General features: G+C 28.5%; 1 pseudogene; it reads right to left on the minus strand.

The window, feature by feature from the left end:
- Positions 1-15453: 15453 nt before the first annotated feature.
- On the minus strand, positions 15454-18248 carry LOC124943825 (annotated as a pseudogene).
- Between the last annotated feature and the right edge of the window lie 521 nt (positions 18249-18769).

The following is an 18769-nucleotide window of genomic DNA, read 5'->3' on the forward strand; positions in this document are numbered from 1 at the left end:
ATTGATTTGCATGTAATATTGGTTTGGTTGGACTGGAATTTATAGGAAGATTTGCATGTGTACAGTGTGATAATAAGATACAATGTTTTTTTTCATATAACTCAATTGAATGTTTATTGTAATATTTTTTATGTTCAAATTATTTTTATTTGATTTTATTTTGGAGTTAATTATTTTTATCCTGGTTTTGGTTTTTTATTATTGTGATATTTTAATTATAACTGCATATACACATTTTAAAGATATAAATAGAGTAGTGAAATAATTTAAAACAAGAATTTATAAAAAAATAAAATCGAATTATCTTCTTCTCTTTTTTCGGGTATGGCTTTTCTGGGAAAATAAGGACACATTCAATCAAACAATCGGTAAAACGAGTCTATGAAAAATTTCTAAAGAAGTTGAAAAACATTTTTTCTTGGCCCTTCCGATGATTTTTCTAACATTAGAGGGTGTCCTATTTTTTTCTTTTACCACTTAGATTTGAGTTAGTATTGTATTTTATTCGATTCAACATCTATTTAGTCGAATTGAATTTTTTTTCACGGATTTTTTAAATCCGAATAGTTCTTCCAATCTTTGGTGGGTCGTTTGTTGTTCATATCATCCAATTGTGTTGATGATGTTTTTCTCGAGTTCGTTTCTGTCCAACTTTTAACAGCAAAAGAGACGAAGTTATCAGATTTGGAGTAATTTTTCATGCTTTGAATAACGAGTTATTTGATTTGATCTTCAATAGGCCTCTTATATGTATCCTCCCATGATTTGTACGAGTTTTTACTATTTCGGTCATAAATGTATATGGTCAATTATCATTTGGCAAGACAATTTTTGTTGTCGCTTATCAACCCTCGGCAAAAGATAATTTCAATTGTCGCTCAAAATATTTGATAGAGATTTTTCGATGTCGTTTCATTGGTTAATTCGACTAGCTCTATTTCAACACACGTCGTTTAGGAACTCAAATGAGTTTGTTCTTGGAGTGACCTCGATAAATTGCATTATTGTTTAATCATTTCTATTAGAAATTTTAATTTTGTAAATTGTTATTATATTTTAATATCTATATTATCAATTATTTGTATTGATTTTGTAGTCATAAATTCTATTATTTATTAATTAATTTTTTATACGTAACTCTAGATCTAATTGATTTAATGATAAATAAATTTTATAAAAAAATATTAATTTAAATAAAATGTCATACTTTTAGGTTGTAATCTCAAATATAATATACTTTCACCAAAAACTTGAATGTAATCTCTTTCATTGATATATTTCATTGATATACACGCAGATTTCTTAACTTTTAATACAAATTTACTCAAATTTAATGTAGGCAAACAATACGCAATATGTACTTTATTCTTTCTAGATTTTAAAATAATTTACTAAATAAATAATTAATTATGTATAAAAATATTTATTTTTATTTCACATGATTTAGAAAATTTGTAAATAAAAATAAACAAATAATTGAATCTATTAAGATTATGTCTTGGATAGGGTTTAAAATTGAGTCGTGCAATTTTTCAAAGCGATTTCATTTCTCTCTCAAATAGGTGATCTTTTTGCTCACAAAGAATCATTAAAAGTGATATGTTTATCCTCGTCAATATATATATTTTTTCATTATATGATTAATCTTCAATAATAAATTTCCAAGTCAATCAATTAGGCTGTCCCATTGAACCTAGTTCTTCGAACATCTAGTCTGCATAGGTTGAATTTTCCTTCATATTAACTAATAGTAGACTAATGTCTTAAAAAGAGTTCAAATTAACTCTCTATTCAATAATTTGATTAGTGGATCCACAATGTTATCTTTGACTTACATAGACAAATTTGATAACTTCATTAGAGTGTATATAGTTTAATGACATTTTTTATAAGACGTGTATGTCTAGACTTGTCATTGACTCTAACTTTTTCAAATTTCAAATTACTATCACAATAATTAAAAAAAATTGTTGGTACATTCTTAGATAATCTTTGAACATCTTCTAATAAAAAGCATAGTCATTTGTAAATGATTAAACATTTTTTTATGAAAATATTGTTTACTTGACTAACTAGTAGACAAAATATATTTGAACTATTACGCGTTCGTGTAAACAACTACATATTTTCATAGAAATTTTTATTTTTCGACATAGGTCAAAATTATAAATTATAACGTTTAATATATGAATCATAATTTTCTTAGAAGATTTTCATACATTGATTGCACTTTAAGCGTAAACAATTCACTTATAAACGTAAAGTCTTTTATTTAATAATATAAATATATGATTTGATGACAACATGATATTTCATAAATTACAATTCACATTCTTAATGGATTTAATCTTTTTCATCGTAATTTTCAACGATAAAAATATCGTACAAAAGACACGTAATGAAATAATTTTCATTATCTTCATGATATATATAATTATCACATTCACTTTAATCAAAGTATGATAAAATTTTCATATATATCATTATTATAAAATATTTTATAAGTCATACAAAGATTTTATAAACATTCTTTTTCGTCTATTTCATAAAATTATTTTGAAGTCATTGGTTCTTCAAATTTTTATGAAAGTAATGTCAAAGAAATGATACGTTTCTTGATATCAAAATTCACAAATTTTAAATATCGATGTCAGAACCAACTCAACAAATATAAACAATACATTTTCTTGTTATTTTATTTCTTTTTGTAAAATTGCGCAACTTTATCTTTTGTAGAGAACATATTTTTATTATAATAAATTATCTTTTTTTATTTATCATAATATACACAATAATTTTTGTGTTATTATGAATAAAAATATTTACCCCACATTCGTGTTGGTACCTTTTTTAAATCACACATATTTTAATGATTTAAATTATACAAAAGGTCACATGTTCGATTTATATGAAAACACTTTGAGTTTAAGCGGGGCATGAATGTGAGTGTCATGCTTGTTCTCTTTTAATTCCAAAAAAATACAATTTAAATCAATCATTTTCTAATAAAGAATTTGTCACACAATCTCTTACAAATTTCTTTTGTTATGCTTATCATATAATGAATAAGATAACTATATTACAAATATTTAATTGAATAAAAAATAATTTCTATACAAAAGATTATAATGTTTATTCATATATAAATCATTTTTCACATAATTTCTACATAAGAAATTATAATATTTAATCAATTAAAATATTTATTTATCACAATAATTTTATAAAAAAATTAGAATATTTAATCAAATAAATATTAACCATGTCACATTAATATTTCTACAAAAGAAATTAAAATGTTTCAAACTTTTTTGACTGAAGCCAATTAAATATTTATATTAGTGGCACATTTGCATCCCATAATATTATCACATTTTCCACATTATTCTTAAATTAAATAAAATTTTTTTTAATAATTATTTAATTTCAAAAATATATATCCAGTCGGTCTTTATAATGGAATTGAACCATGTATATAAATATATTTTATTAAACCAAAATTAATATATATATTTATATATATTGCTTCTTTAATTTTAGTCACAAACACAATTAACTATCAACTTAACTTAATGATTTATTCGTTCATAAGAGATAGGACTAATTTGAAATTTTTTATACTACTCATTCTTTATCTTAATTACCTTAAAAAATTACCTCAAATATATCAAATATATGCACGATAAAAACAAATATATATATATATATATAATAACTTAAAAACATAACCAAATAAATAATATGTCATATATTCAAATATATATATATATATATATATATTTATATATATATAATTTCATATATCAATAAATATCTTTATAAAATACAAAATAATTAATTAGAATATTGACCATTAATCTTTTCTCAAATATAAATAATTATTTATGTCATCTATTATTTGTTTCTTAATTAATTAGATGATCTTTAGCTTTCTATAAAAAAAAAAAAAAATCTTTGTCAATCAAAAGACACATAATTTTGTAACAAATTTCTTATCTTTTAAAACAAAATAGATATACAATAGATCTTTATTCATATGTATACAAAATGCTAGATAATCATACTTTTTATTAATGAACATGAATCATCATATTAATAGCGGATATATATTAATAATCCCTTAGAAATATAATCAAATAAAATATAACTACATATAAATATTTCATGTCTTAATTGAATCACTTACATTTCCATGTTTGAACAATAATCGACGTAAAGCGACTATGCATGCTCAAAACAAATCTAGATTGATTGTTCTCACCGAGACAATTCTTGCCAAGACAATTTCAACTAATAGTGTCTTTTTAAATGCATGATTAGAATAAGTTCTAACACAAACACTTTTTTAATCTCTTTATACAAATGACCTTCATACTCTATCATGATTAATCACATAATTTCTATAGAATAATTTAAAATGCTTCAAAATATTATTGAGACAAATTAAAATTCTACATAAGAAATCGTTAAGACCCCAATATATTTCATAATTTATACATAAGAAATTATAATGATTTCAACATTCATGATTAATTTCATTTTGAAAAATCAGATTTCTTATAAGAAATCGTTATCAACCTCATGTTTTACAAGAAATTAGAATGATTTTCACATCAATGACTAAAGTCATTTTAAGGAGTCTGATTTCTATATAGAAATTATTGACTACCATATTCATCTCCAACATAAATGACTAGAGTCATTTAAAAGAGTTTGATTTCTACAAGAAATCATTGACCATCTTATTCATCTCATAATTTTTACCCAAGAAATTAGAATGGTTCCAATATGAATGACTAATGTTATTTTATCACGTCACATTTCTACAAAGAAGCCATTGGCTAGATTCAAACAGGGATCTGCCTTCTGCCACGCACCAATACATCCGAACTTTGAAACACTGCGCCGTTTCATTAGTCTATCGTTGTTTATGACCTTCTGTCTTCTTTTAAAAAAACATTTTCTTCATATTTCATTTTCCAACTCAACTCTTTTTCCTGAAACATGAAAGACAAAAATTTCGACGAAACAATCTACTAAATAACTTAGCACACGAAACTGTTTGAAGATTGTTAGATATTCTTGTCTTTAAATAAATAAAAAATATATAATAGAATGATGTTATAAATAAATAAAATAAAATAAAATATACAAAGAATGAAATCATCGATTTAGAGGTTGATTTGAGGCATGTGTTAGACACATTTTCCTTATAACAGTTTCATTGTCTCCTGTTTGTGCTAGAGTTTATCCAGATGACTGTCTTCCAAGGTACAAGGAATCTAATATTGATTCTTCATTGGAATCACTACGCATCAAACTTTATCAACGAACCTAAACTATCACCGGGTTTCAATGGAAAATATATATTGAGCGAAAACTCGAAGAACACTCACAAAATAAAAATATATGTTTTGAAATTTTAGAGTGAGAAATGACAAGAGGATGTAGTGATATTTGATGTGTTGTGGAAATTATAAAGAATAGATATTTATATTGTTGAAATAATAAATTGTCATAAAAATAAAATCAATCATTAATATTTGATTCAACAACTGACATTGATTGTCTCTTCATTGCCTTTTGTATTTCCTTTTCATAAAAAAAACACGTTACATGACTTTTTCTAATTGCTAATAAATTGTTAATAATAATCTCACGAAGGTTACAATGATAATTAACAACATTGAATTAATTTAATTCATTAAATGTTAATTAAACAATTTTTTTTAAAAATTATAATAATTTAATTATTTGGATCAAATTTCACTTTAATTCACGTATGAATTTCATGTTAATTTCGTTTTAATTTTAATTTTTCTTAGTTTGTCGGATGGATCGAAAATTGTGGTTAATTTTAATATATATGTGAGAGTAAATGAATAGTTGAGTTAGGTTCTGAGTTGACCTACTCATAAACTTGAAACGATAAAATAAAAAAAAATAAAAATGTTATATATAAGTGTTGAACTTGTAATCTAACCATGTAAGTACTTGTTTATTAAAATGATTAAATATATATAATGGTAAACACTCCTTTTCGATCTCCAATTTATATTTTGCAAGGATGGCAACATCTCGTCCGATTTCATCGCGTAGTCACCGTGAAGATTGGACCATTTAAGTTTACAGTAGGATTTGAGATTACTCTATGAATGATTTTTAAATTTCATTGTTTGTAATTGAACATTTAAGTTTTCATTTAAATGTATTCTATGTTATTACTTCATCTGGAACGAAGAAAGGAGAACTGTTCTTAGCTGATGTGTATACTCAGTTGAAGAACAAGAATGTTACTACAGATATCGAAGTAGACACAAGCTCCAACATGAGCTTTTACCTCTTTCGTTTCATTTCTTATATCGATGCTTAACCTGTACTTTCTACATTGTTCCAGCTTTTCACAACCTTCACAGTTGATGAATATATTCCTAAGTTGAAGACAATCATTAGTTTCAGAGTACCTGATTAGAGATCTAGAAAGGTAAAGAACATCTTATTATGTTCATATTTGATTTAGGGATGGGTAAGGGTTCTAGTTACTTACACGAATGAATTGAATCCATTTGACAGTTGGAAGTTCAATATCTACATGACTACAGATGCTCGAAGTCATCAAGAGAATGTCCAGCAGATTAGATTTCTAACAACGATGATATTGTCCAGAGCTTACAAATCTACGTAGGCGGTGGGTCTCTCTAGTTGTCGTTCTCATTAATTGTGTGATCTCTAACATTGCTCCCATAGCTGATGCTAGCAGGTAAAATGAATCCTATTGTTTTTCAAAGAACACTTGGTTTTCCAACTTAGATCTTGAAGATAGGGATCTGAGAATGGTGTGCATATAACTACTTAATTACTACTACATATATAGTAGTTTACCCATTTTTATGGAGGTCACTGAAATGGTTGGGGGCACAATATACTAGAGAAGATACCTTGATCATTTGATTCCTTCATGTTGTCTCGATGACAACACATTCAGAAGCATGGAACCTTTTCTGTTACAGGTAAAATATCGCATTTAAAATAATTTTATGTAATCTTTATAAATGTTTGTCTTCTTCTAGTATAGATTATGAGGATTGATTTCTACGAGATTGTCTTATTAGATATGTCTGCCTATATTGTTATAGATGAGGTAAATTTTCTAATGTTTCCTTCATTATGAACCTTAAATTGTATTAACACTCACTGTCTCTAAACATAATATAAGACTTACCAAGGTTGTTCTTAGAATTGGTGTTGGTAACATGGTGAATGTTATTCTACAAAAATTAGTTTCACTTATGGTACTTTTTTAAGAAGAATAAAATTGTTTTATTCATTTCCATGGAATTGAATGATCAATATAACTTAGTATAGTAAGCAATTCTGCAGGAAAGTAACTTACTTTCATTACCAAATATAGAAGTCAATAAGGACGTGTTTTTGCAATAATTTATTCATATCAAGGTGTATGCTCACAGCAACTACTACACTCATTTATAATATTATTCTTTGAAAAGATATTTTCCTCTTGTTGTTTATATTTGTGGTTTTGGTAGTGGATGGTTAGGCGATGGATAAAATATCTTGGACGCGATGAAACAGTTAAGTTGATGGTGTTGAGCAATAGTAACCCCAACTTCATGTTGAGGTTCATACGCTAACAATTATTATTTTATTACGAAAATGAATTTATTTCTTATTTTTCTGAAATCTCTATCTTAGAGCAAACATCAGAAATCTCTATTCTTTCATGGAAGATAAAATGAACTTGCAAATGGAGAGCAGTTAACTTTGGAATTGCATTCGTTCGTAGGTTTAATTCTGAATTCGCCTTTCATGGTTTGAACTATATGAGAAATGAGTCTAAACGCCAAGTTATTTCAGAATCCAAACATCATCCTTGCATAGGCTTAATTCTTACTTTGTCTAATCTGAACTGTATAAGAAATAATTTGTATGGATTTAAGTTATGTCTACTGATAGTAAGGAACTATTTTTTTATGGCTGAAAATGTAAAGTGAACTTGCAAGTGGAGAGCAGTTAACTTTGGAATTGCAATTGTTCATAGGCTTAATTTTGAATTTCATCGTTCGGGTCTGAACTATGAGAAATTATTTGTAAACTGCAAGTTATTTCAAAATCTAATCATCATAGATTGAGGATAAAATCCCTTTTAATTTTTTGATTTTCCCTCTATATGAGAATAGATTCTATGGGATAGACATAATGTTTTAATGTTTACATTTCAGCTGATAATCATTTTAAGGACAGTGTTCAACAGCTTTCAAAACCTCTAAATTTTCTTTCTTTTGATAGCAATTGAATCATTGCCTGGACCCTCAATCTCCTCAGTTGTACATGCAATCTCGTACCTCCAGTTCATCAAGCTTCACATAAGGTATAACTAATTTAGCATGTTTTAAAAAAAAAATTCGCAACCCACCATCTCCCTCTCACGTGTCCAGTACTTATTACCCTCCATTGATAAGCACACTTACTTATCACTGATAAGTCAATATAACATGGAAAGTAAGACCCACTGCAAAACGCATCAAAGATAATGAGACCGATGCATCCTCTCTCATATTTCCATTTCTGCAATCTTTCTCCAGAAACCCTAGACCTCACCGGAATTCTCCTTCGATTCTGAGCTTGATTCACCGATCTGCTAGGTTTTACGTTGTTAGATTTTAGTTCAGATCAGACTTTTCTTACGTGATATGACCTCGCTCAGTAGAGAATTGCCAGTTTCTGGAGGAGGAGAAATTTAAGGGAGCTGTTCACAAGTAAGTTTTTATCATGTTTATCTTTTACTGTTTTGTTCATATATGAGTGACTCTTCTTGTTCTTGTTTTTTTTTTATATCAATGATGGAGGTTAAGATGTTAAAGACCTCTTTATCTTGTAGTAGGGGAGGAGATGATTATTACATTTGAGTGCTTCTAGGTTTTATTTCCCTAAATCGATATTTTCAGTTTAATTAATGATTGCAATGAAGTTTTGCTTGCTTAGTCAGCAAATAATTGCTAACATAAGTTTAATCAATCCATTTGAAAGTATCATTTCTGCTTCTGCTGCTTTGAGTTTTAATTTATATACAAACCAGCATTTTACATTATCAAAACTCGAAACAGAAGCAACCACTTATTTCCTTTCTTAGCCTCTCTCACAGATAGAGGATAACCCGAATGTTTTTCATATGAATTTGATTTTGGTGATCAGGGTTGAGCAAGAATTGGGATTTTTCTTCCACATGAAATATTTTGAGGAGAAAGTACAAGCTGGGGAATGGGATGAAGTTGAAAACTACCTCTCTGGATTTACGAAAGTTGATGACAATCGATACTCCATGAAGATATTTTTCGAAATTAGGAAGCAAAAGTACCTCAAAGAACTAGACAAGTACGTGTTTAATTTAAACATTTTTTCCTAGTTGAATCGGTTTGACATTGTTAAAAAAAACTTAGTTTTTCTTACCTATTTAACTGAACTGAACATGCAAGATAGAGCAAATGCTGTTGAGATACTAGTGGGTGATTTAAAAGTGTTTTCAACATTTAATGAAGAATTATACAAAGAAATTATGCAGTTCTTAACGCTTATCATCTTCAGGTACACAATAGTTTAACACCAACTTTTGGATTATGAGAAGTAAAGTTTTATTCTGTCCTAAATGCAATGGAGCATCAGTAAGTTTGTGTTCCTAATATAGACCTTATACCCTATTTTATTACAATAACTATGATAACCATGCTATCACTGTCCGTCCACAGTTTAATGTTTGGTAGTTTCAAATGGGAACATTTTGAAATATCTCAATCAGTTTTTTTTAGTGGCTTGCGACATTTTCCTATGGAGATCCTTCTAGCCTTCATTAGTGCTTCAAGTGAGATTACTTACTTCTCTTAGAAGTTGTTTTTAGTGATTCAACTAAGAATTCTTGAAAGATTTTTTTATTGATTGTAGGGATGGGTAGTCCACGTCAGTGTCATAGCACAAGTAATGAAATCTCAAAACTTGATATAAATATATTAATTCATTGAATTAGGTTAGTTTTCTAATAGGTTCTTCATATGTTGGTTGGTTACCAAGTCAAAAACTTGCATCAAGTGGTTCTCTACCAAAACCCAAACATGATGACATTTACACAGATAATTCTCAATCTTATCAATCTTTCATAAAACAAAAAATATTTCCAAAACTATATTTGTATGATGTTAAAAAATACAGGAAATGAGCGGAAAATTGTGGTATTCCTGGTATTGGAGCCAGTATTATTGATCCTTTTGATAATTGGTGTTAAATTCTGTTGTATACTCTAGAAAAAGAAGAAGATTAAAGGTCAAGATCTTATGAAGTTTTTGGAAAAAATGGTAAATCAAACTCCTAGAAGATTATGTGTGTGATATTATTATAGTAGAGATTGTCAAGTGTGTGCGTGTGTGCTCAAGTGTAAAGATTGTCCAAGCTGATTTGCTATATAAATAGCTTTATTTAAATCGTCAAAGGATCTATATTATTTTAATCGTCAAAGAATTGTGTTGCTAAAAGGTAGTAAGTTTAATTACTTAATTTAATGCATTTTATTTAATAAAAATAGTTCATTGCATTTTATTTAATAAAATAGTTCATTAGTGGCAAAATCATCCTAGTTCTGTCTAGAATGATCTCTTAAACTCGTGGTTTTTTCCTGTTTTGGGGAATTTTTAATGAAATAACACTAAGTCGTTCCCCCCCCCCCAAAAAAACAATACGAAGATGTGATCTTGTTTCTTCTCCTGTAAATGAGTCCATTTTCCACATGCAATAAATTCCTTAATCTAATTTATTTATCAATATCTTTCCAAGGAAATTTTATAATATTAAATGTGAAGTCAGTAATTGAAGTTGCGATTCCCGAGTCAACAATCTTCATGAATTCAAAAAATGTATTTTTCTGTTTTACCAAGACAAAAAAATATAAACATAAATGTGAAATATAAACACTTTTAGATAAATAAATTCAGCTCATTACCAAGGCCTTAGATGCATTATATTTTTCCTCAATTGTAAATCTTCGGGCAACGGCAAGTTGTCAAGTAATTGGATTTCTTTTTTTATTGTTGATGTAGTACACATAATAATGAGCATGTTCTAATATAGGGAACAAAAGCTGCAAAATAGGACCATTTTATTTAAGATATCATATAGTTAACTAGTCCAAAAATTAGAATGTTCTAAAATATTGGAGAGGTTACTTACAAGGTTATCCTTCTTTAAGTCTTCAAATGATAAATGAAATAATTTCATTTCTTCTTTTTTTTGGAAAAAACGACTTAACGTTATTTTATTAAAAATTCCCAAAACAGAAAAAAAAAACAAATGAGTTACTGTATTTTCCTAGACAAACTTAGGAAAATTAAGGTCGTTACGGTCTAAAACAAATGAATTACAAACAATCATCAGAATAACAAACAAATTTAAATTACGTTTATCTCGCTAAAAAAGCAGCATCTTTGGTAACTTCCTGATATGATACCTTCTCATTCCTACAGATGTTCCAATTCTATTTGTTTTTCGGGGCTCTTCTTCACGTCTAGATTTTCGCAATACAGTCAGCTACAATATCATCTTAGGTCTTCTCCAGACTTCTTTGATTCCTCGAGAATGCTCTCGCGTTCTCCCTCCAGATGTTGTAAACTGTTGAGTCGAATCTATATTTGAAAATCTTTGACTTAAACTTGTGCCCTTCTCTTTCTTCACAACCACTTCCTTAATTTCTTTTCAATATTTTGGGAATCTGGTCATCTCCATATTTTTTGAAAATTTATTCCAAAATTTCGAGGTAAATGAATAGTTCCTGAAGAGATGATCAGTTGTTACTTAATTCCCTTCACATAGCACACAGCTTGAATCCAGAATTTCCATGTACTTCCTAGCGTGATCTCTCGAGTTTAGTCTTTCCCGAAATGCAAGTCATAGGATGAATTGGTGTCTTGTGATAACCTTTAACGACCAGACTAGATTAGCCCAATTTACTATTTGTTCATTGTCTCAGACACTTTGCTTGAAATCATCTTCCCATTTCCTCGCTTTCCATCAGTGTACGTATGTTCTTTCGTTGAATTAGATGTTACTGATATGTTCAAGAATGCGCCTCCCCACTGGTATTCGTCTAAGAAACGAATTACATAGCCCGTCTTTAATGTCTCTGACCTTGGTAGCTAGGCAGTCCCGTCTGATCCTCACGTTTCTGAATTCCTCTTTATTGATTAATGGTTGGTCCTCATACCAGGGATCATGCCAAAACATTGTGTTTATGCCGTCTCCCCAGCTAATATCAAAAAGTCCTGTGATATTGTTTCTTAGCTTAAGAATTTTCTTTAATTTCATTTCTTCTTTAACTATATTGTTAAAACATTCAACACCACAAGGATGTGTACTCTGCAAATGAACATCATATTAAAAAATATATACATAATATTTATATAAAAAAAAGCTTACATATGTAAAATAAGAGAAGCAATTTTTCCGAATATTGTTGGGAGTTTTCTTCTTTGTGTGGTGATTGATCAATTGTCTCCAGACATCTATTATTATAGAGTCCAAATAGGTTTCACTTTTCAATGAAAGAATATGTCATATATTCAGCGTGACTCAATTACTTTGGAATAAAACTTCACTACAAAGACAAATGAAGAAAACACATCATAATAAGACTTTCAGAAAACATTATAGAGACTATGAAGAGTTATAAAGATATTACCTTAAGTCAGAATCTACCAAAATGAAGTCAACTCTATCTTGATTTCTGTCTAACAAAATTCTCTTCAAGCTGATTGAGCTTCCTGAAGTTTTCAAGCGTGTCCCTTTCTGTTTCATTGGGTTGTTCATCACTATCATCCCTTAATAACATTTTCTGAACTTCTTCCAGTTCTTCTCTAGCAGTCAAAACTCTATTGGATATATTGTTGAATTTTTTCTTGTTAGAGCTTTGAAGATGATTCTTCAGGAGCTTAAGCTTCTCAGAAACCCTATACATGTTGGATCCCTTGACATCTGTAGACCATACGCTTTCGAGAATACCCTTGAATTTGTCGTTTTTCATCAAGAAATTGAAATTTTTAAAAGGACTTTTTAACCTTTCTTCCTTTTCCCAGAACAATTTAATCGGACGGTGATCAAATATACCCGGATTTAGAACGTGAAGTTGACTTCTCGGAAATTGGTTAATCCTGTTCTCATTACCAGACATCTGTCAATTCTACTTCTTCTAATTTGTTCATTCTCTCTCGTAGAAGACCAAGTGAAGAAATTTCCAGAATTTGTAGGCTCGATACAACTCAAATATCTGATGCAGTCATTAAAGTCAATCATATTTCGAGTTATTTCAAATTCTGGGCTACGATCATATTCCCAGAATTTGCTCATGAACTTACCTTCTCTTAGTGTTGGACTTGGATGTAGTTGAATGAAAATGATTTTCCTAAAAAGTAAAAGTAAAATGATTTTAAAGTTTTTGTTGTTTGGTAACATTGTTGTTTGCAATTGAATTGAAGATTTACCATTTTCGAACTTATTGAAGAAGATAATCGGAAGAAAAAATAAATCGCCAAAGTTCAAAGTCACAAAAAAGAAAGAAGAAAGCCGGAAAAAATCTCCGCAATAGAAGGAAGAAGCGAAAACTAGGGTTGTAAACGAATCGAAGCGAAGCGAATATTACTGTATTCGATTCGTATTCGTGAAACTATTCGAATATTCGTATTCGTATTCGATTTGAAATTGATATTCGTATTATTCGATCCGATTCGAGTATTCGATTCAATTTTTTTTAATGTGGGTTTCAAGTTTTCAACCGAAGAAATGTATGTATGTACTATGGTTTTAGAATAAATAATATTTATAAAATTAAAATTAATAAAACGGTATATATATATATATAATTGAATATTAGCGAATACCGAATCGAATATCTTGATTTTGTATTCGTAATCGTTTATTAGTCGAATCGAATCGAATATTTTTATTCGAATTCGAATCACAAAATTACAAATATGAATATCAAAATTCGAATACGAATACCGAATAAAATCAAAAGTATTTGATTCATTTACAACCCTAACGAAAACCCAGAAATCGAAAATGAGAGAGAGAGGGAGCTAAGAGAAATTAAAAAAATATATTAAAAACAAATTATTTTTAATTTTCTTTTGTCGACTGTCACATTTTTATCAACCTTAACTGCCATGTGGGACGTCGCTGGGGACTCGGTGCGCCCAACGTCACTCTCCCTCTATCACTTTTAAATTTATGAAATTGCTCATAGGTGGCACTGTATATGATCTAAACTCTTCTATTAATTTGAAGATAACATGTATAAATAATGGAAATAATTCATATATATATATATATATATATATATATATATATATATATATATGTATGTATGTCTAATTAATGTTTAAAAAGTTGAGTATTACTATTTCTTCATTCGTAATTAAATAAATATATTTCAAATATATATTATTTTTTTCAAATAAATCAAAGAGATAATATGTAATGTTTCCTTGAATTTTATTTTAATTCTTCATTTTATTTTCTTCAAAATTATAGTATAATTTTATTAATCTAATAACAAAATAATTTAAAAAATATTTCAGAATAGATTTAATATCCTATCTTGTAATAATTTTTAATTTTAGTTTCAAACCATTATTTTTTCTAAATTTTAAGATAAAAAATATAAAAAAATTTCAATTCTTTTTTAAAACTAATTTTATTTGCATTAAATGTTTTGCCTGATTTTTATAGACACTTAAAAAGATATAAAAATATTAAAATGACAACCTTGAAAATAATTATATAAATATATAAACATCAAAATCATAATTAAAAAAACGTAATAATAATTACATATAATAAAGACTATTTTTCGATCTCCAATTTATATTTGGTGCCTCGGATAGCCGCTGTAAATATGCAACAACTTATCCGATTTGATCCTGGGAGTCGTGAAAATTGTATCAGCGACTCCACCGAGATAGTGAAAAACGACGATTTCAAACTTCTAAAAGAGAGATCACACATTTATTCTTACCGATTGTGAGTTTTATATTAGAAATTTTTATCTTCTATGTTCCGAGAGTTTTCTAAACCAATTTGAAATTATTGTTTGTTCTACTGTTATCCTTGTATTATATAAGTAAATCATAATATTTTATTTTTTGTCAAATATTTAAATAAACAAATTAGATTAAGTCAAACCTCCATAGACAAAAATAAACTATTAAATATAAACTTTAAAATTGATCTATAAACATTAATCAAACATTTATTTTATTTTATTACATTGAGAACATTGTAGGACTCCTTTGATACACCCTCAAAAATAAAGATTCAAACTTATTATTATGTTTTAAGACTTAACTAAGAGATTCAATATTCATAATTGGACTTGAAGAATTAAGTAATATTTTGTCCGCCTTATTCTCTTGACATAAGGGTACCATCTTGTGTCCATCTTTCCAGCATCTTTAATGCCGCTTTCGGTTGATCCATAGGAACCATATGCCCCGAGTCATGAACCTGATCGATCACACAAATTATTTAAATATGTAATTAAACATATATATATATGATTTCTTGCCTTAAGGAATGCCAGAGGTCCGTATTCTTTAAGTTCTCCTTTCATAGCATGATCGACTACATATGAAACTAAGTCTTTGTCATTGAATGTTCTTTGACCCGACCAATTCATCTCAGTAACCCACTTATAGATTCCTAGAATAGTTTGATTGTGAGTTAATAATTAGTTGGTCTAATAAGAAAGAAGAAAATTTTTGATAATTCATTACCAATCCAATTCACGATGAGATCATATTATCCTGCATATAACAAGACCTGAATTCCATCTTCAAGAAGAGAAGGAATTTCCACTGCATGATTCCTCATCCAATTATTAATCATTGCATTAAAAATAGTTACGCTCAGGGATACAAACCGAATATTTCCAACTCCAATGGATGTTCTAATCGTTGCATTATTTAACATATTTTCCATATACGAGAAATCATAACACATTCCACCCACACGTTCCTTCCGAATGTCGTAATACTGTAAGCACCACCCATATTGTTACACTTATATAACAAAAATAAATAAATTGTAACATTCATTCATTCCTTACATTTCTATTAGAACCATAATATTCTAATAAACGATTGAATACGGCAGTACAAGAAGAATATGCTTCCATACAGCTCCCTCCTACTCCTCCTATCCTTGCATCTAAATTTTATTTTTAAAACATGATCATGAAAATTGAAACAACATATATATATATAAATATATTGTAAAAAAGAGAAAGATTACTGCATCTAGCTGCGTCTTCCTCGCATTTTGGTAACAATCTGGCGACACGTCTGACTTCAGTTTCTGTGACCAGTCTCATATTTGAAGCATAATCTATTAATGACTTGTATTGAATAGCAGGGTGTGTCAGTCCATTTCCAATAGCAATACCCTGTTGTATAAATAAATTATTAACAAAAAGATGGATGAATGAATGAATTAATAAATATTACCTTAAGGTTAATGTGATCTCCATCTCCGTTATTGTTTCCATTGCGAATCTGAGTGGCTAAGGCAGGGATATAGTGGCCGGCATATGATTCTCCTGTTATGTAGAGATCGTTCCTCAAATATTGAGGATGTTGATGGAAAAATACCTTACATATATGATAATAATAATAATAAGATTAGTTTGCTTGCTTGATTGTTTGTTTAGAAGTTAGCTTAGAAACTAGACCTGCAAGAAATCATATAAATCATTGCTAACACTCTCTTGATCGGTACGAGTATCAGAGTTATCTGAACTATAGCTGAAACCGGTGCCTGTGGGTTGGTCAATATAAATTATGTTAGACACCCGGTCCCAACCAAAGTCATTCCAGATAAGAGAATGGTTGATTATCTGGTAAGGCCCGTTTTCATAAAACAGACCAATTGGACCAATTGAACTGCTGGCTCCAGGTCCTCCATTCAGCCATATCACAACTGGGTCATTCCTCACACCCCTTCTCGACTCAAAGTTCTCGACTCAAAGAAGTAGTAAAACATCCTGAATCACCAAATCCAAACAAGGGTAAATGCATGATTGAATACATTACAAATATATATTTTTTTTTAATTAAGTAAAACTGGCATTACAACCCAAAAAAAAAATTGGGTCGTTCAAAACCTAGCTGATCTTAGTATTTTTTATTATGTGAGATTGTTTGATTAGAGAGATTGATTGATATTTGGACTTTAATTTTTTTAATTATTTTATCTAAAATATAACTATCATTTTATTTATATAAATTATTTTTTTCTATTAAAATAAAAAAATACATTTCATTTAATTATTTAAAATTCATTTTTATTCAAGATAGAAAAAATAATTCAAGGGGACCTTGATCTTTAATCAACCAAAAAAAATGTTTTTAATTTTAATTAAAAAGTTTTTATTTTGAAAAAATTATAAGAAAATCCAAATAATAAATATCAAACTAGATTATTTCGATTCTAGTTATTTTTGTTAGGTTGGTTTGATAGGGTTATTTGCATATTTTTATAAAACTTTTGAGTATTTTTTTATCTCTTAAATTTGTTTAATTAATAATAATATTTCTTTGTGAATATTTGTAGACTAATGATTCCTTTTACTTGCATGTTATTTTTTTTTTCTTTTCATTTATTTTTCACACAATCCAAAATGTTTTCTTCATTTTTATCAAACTCGTCCTAATTTTTCAATCCGTCCTTAATCAAAAATAATTCGAATGGAAATCGAACCCGTGATCTTTTGGTCTCTTACTTCGACCCTTAAATTACATTATAAATATTTTAAAACTGAATCTCTACTCATTCAGAGTTCAGTTCAGGTTGCATTTTAGAAAAGACGAGTACCTTGCATCACACGAGTGAGGAAGTCGATCATAGCCGGCGTAATGACCCAAATTCCGAATCGAAGTCCCTGGATCACCAAGGGCTGGGAGGCGGAATTGTTGTTCGACCAATGATGATGACATTGCATCGGGTAATCGACGGGAAGAAGGGTCACCAGAGTTGACGGCAAAACTGGGAAACAAGTTTAAACTCTTGATAATCCTCTCCACTTTCGTAATAGTCGAATTAACCTTTGATGTTCGCAGGGGGGAAGACGGTGATGAAAGAATTGGACATGAGAAGAAAAGTAGAGGAAAAAGAATTAGACAAGAGAGCCTTCTTTGTGTCATATTGATTTGCATGTAAGATTGGTTTGACTGGACTGGAATTTATAAGATTTGCATGTGTGCAGTGTGATAGAGATAATAAAATACCAATGCTTATTTTCATATACCTTAATTCATTGTTTATTTGTAATATTTTTAATGCCCAATTCTTTTTATTCAATTTTATTTTGGAATTAGTTATAATTTCAAGAACATAAGAATTTATTTATCTTGGTTTTTTTTATTTTGATATATTAATTATAATTTTTTATACACATTATAAAGATATGGATAAAGTAGTGAAAATAATTTAAAAGAAGATCGAATTTATATAAAAAAAAATTAATCAGATTATCTTCTTCTCTCGGGTAAGGCTTCTCTGGGCAAAATGTGTTTTGATGAAAAATTTCTAGAAAAGTTGAAAAAACATTATTGTTTTGGCCTTTTCGATGATTTTTTTAGCATCGGAGAGTGCTATATTTTTTTCCACCACTTAAATTTGAGTTAGTGTTGTATTTTATTCGATGCGACATCCTATTTAGTTG

The sequence above is a fragment of the Impatiens glandulifera genome, chromosome 6 (genome assembly GCF_907164915.1).
Source record: "Impatiens glandulifera chromosome 6, dImpGla2.1, whole genome shotgun sequence".
Taxonomy (NCBI): Eukaryota; Viridiplantae; Streptophyta; class Magnoliopsida; order Ericales; family Balsaminaceae; genus Impatiens; species Impatiens glandulifera.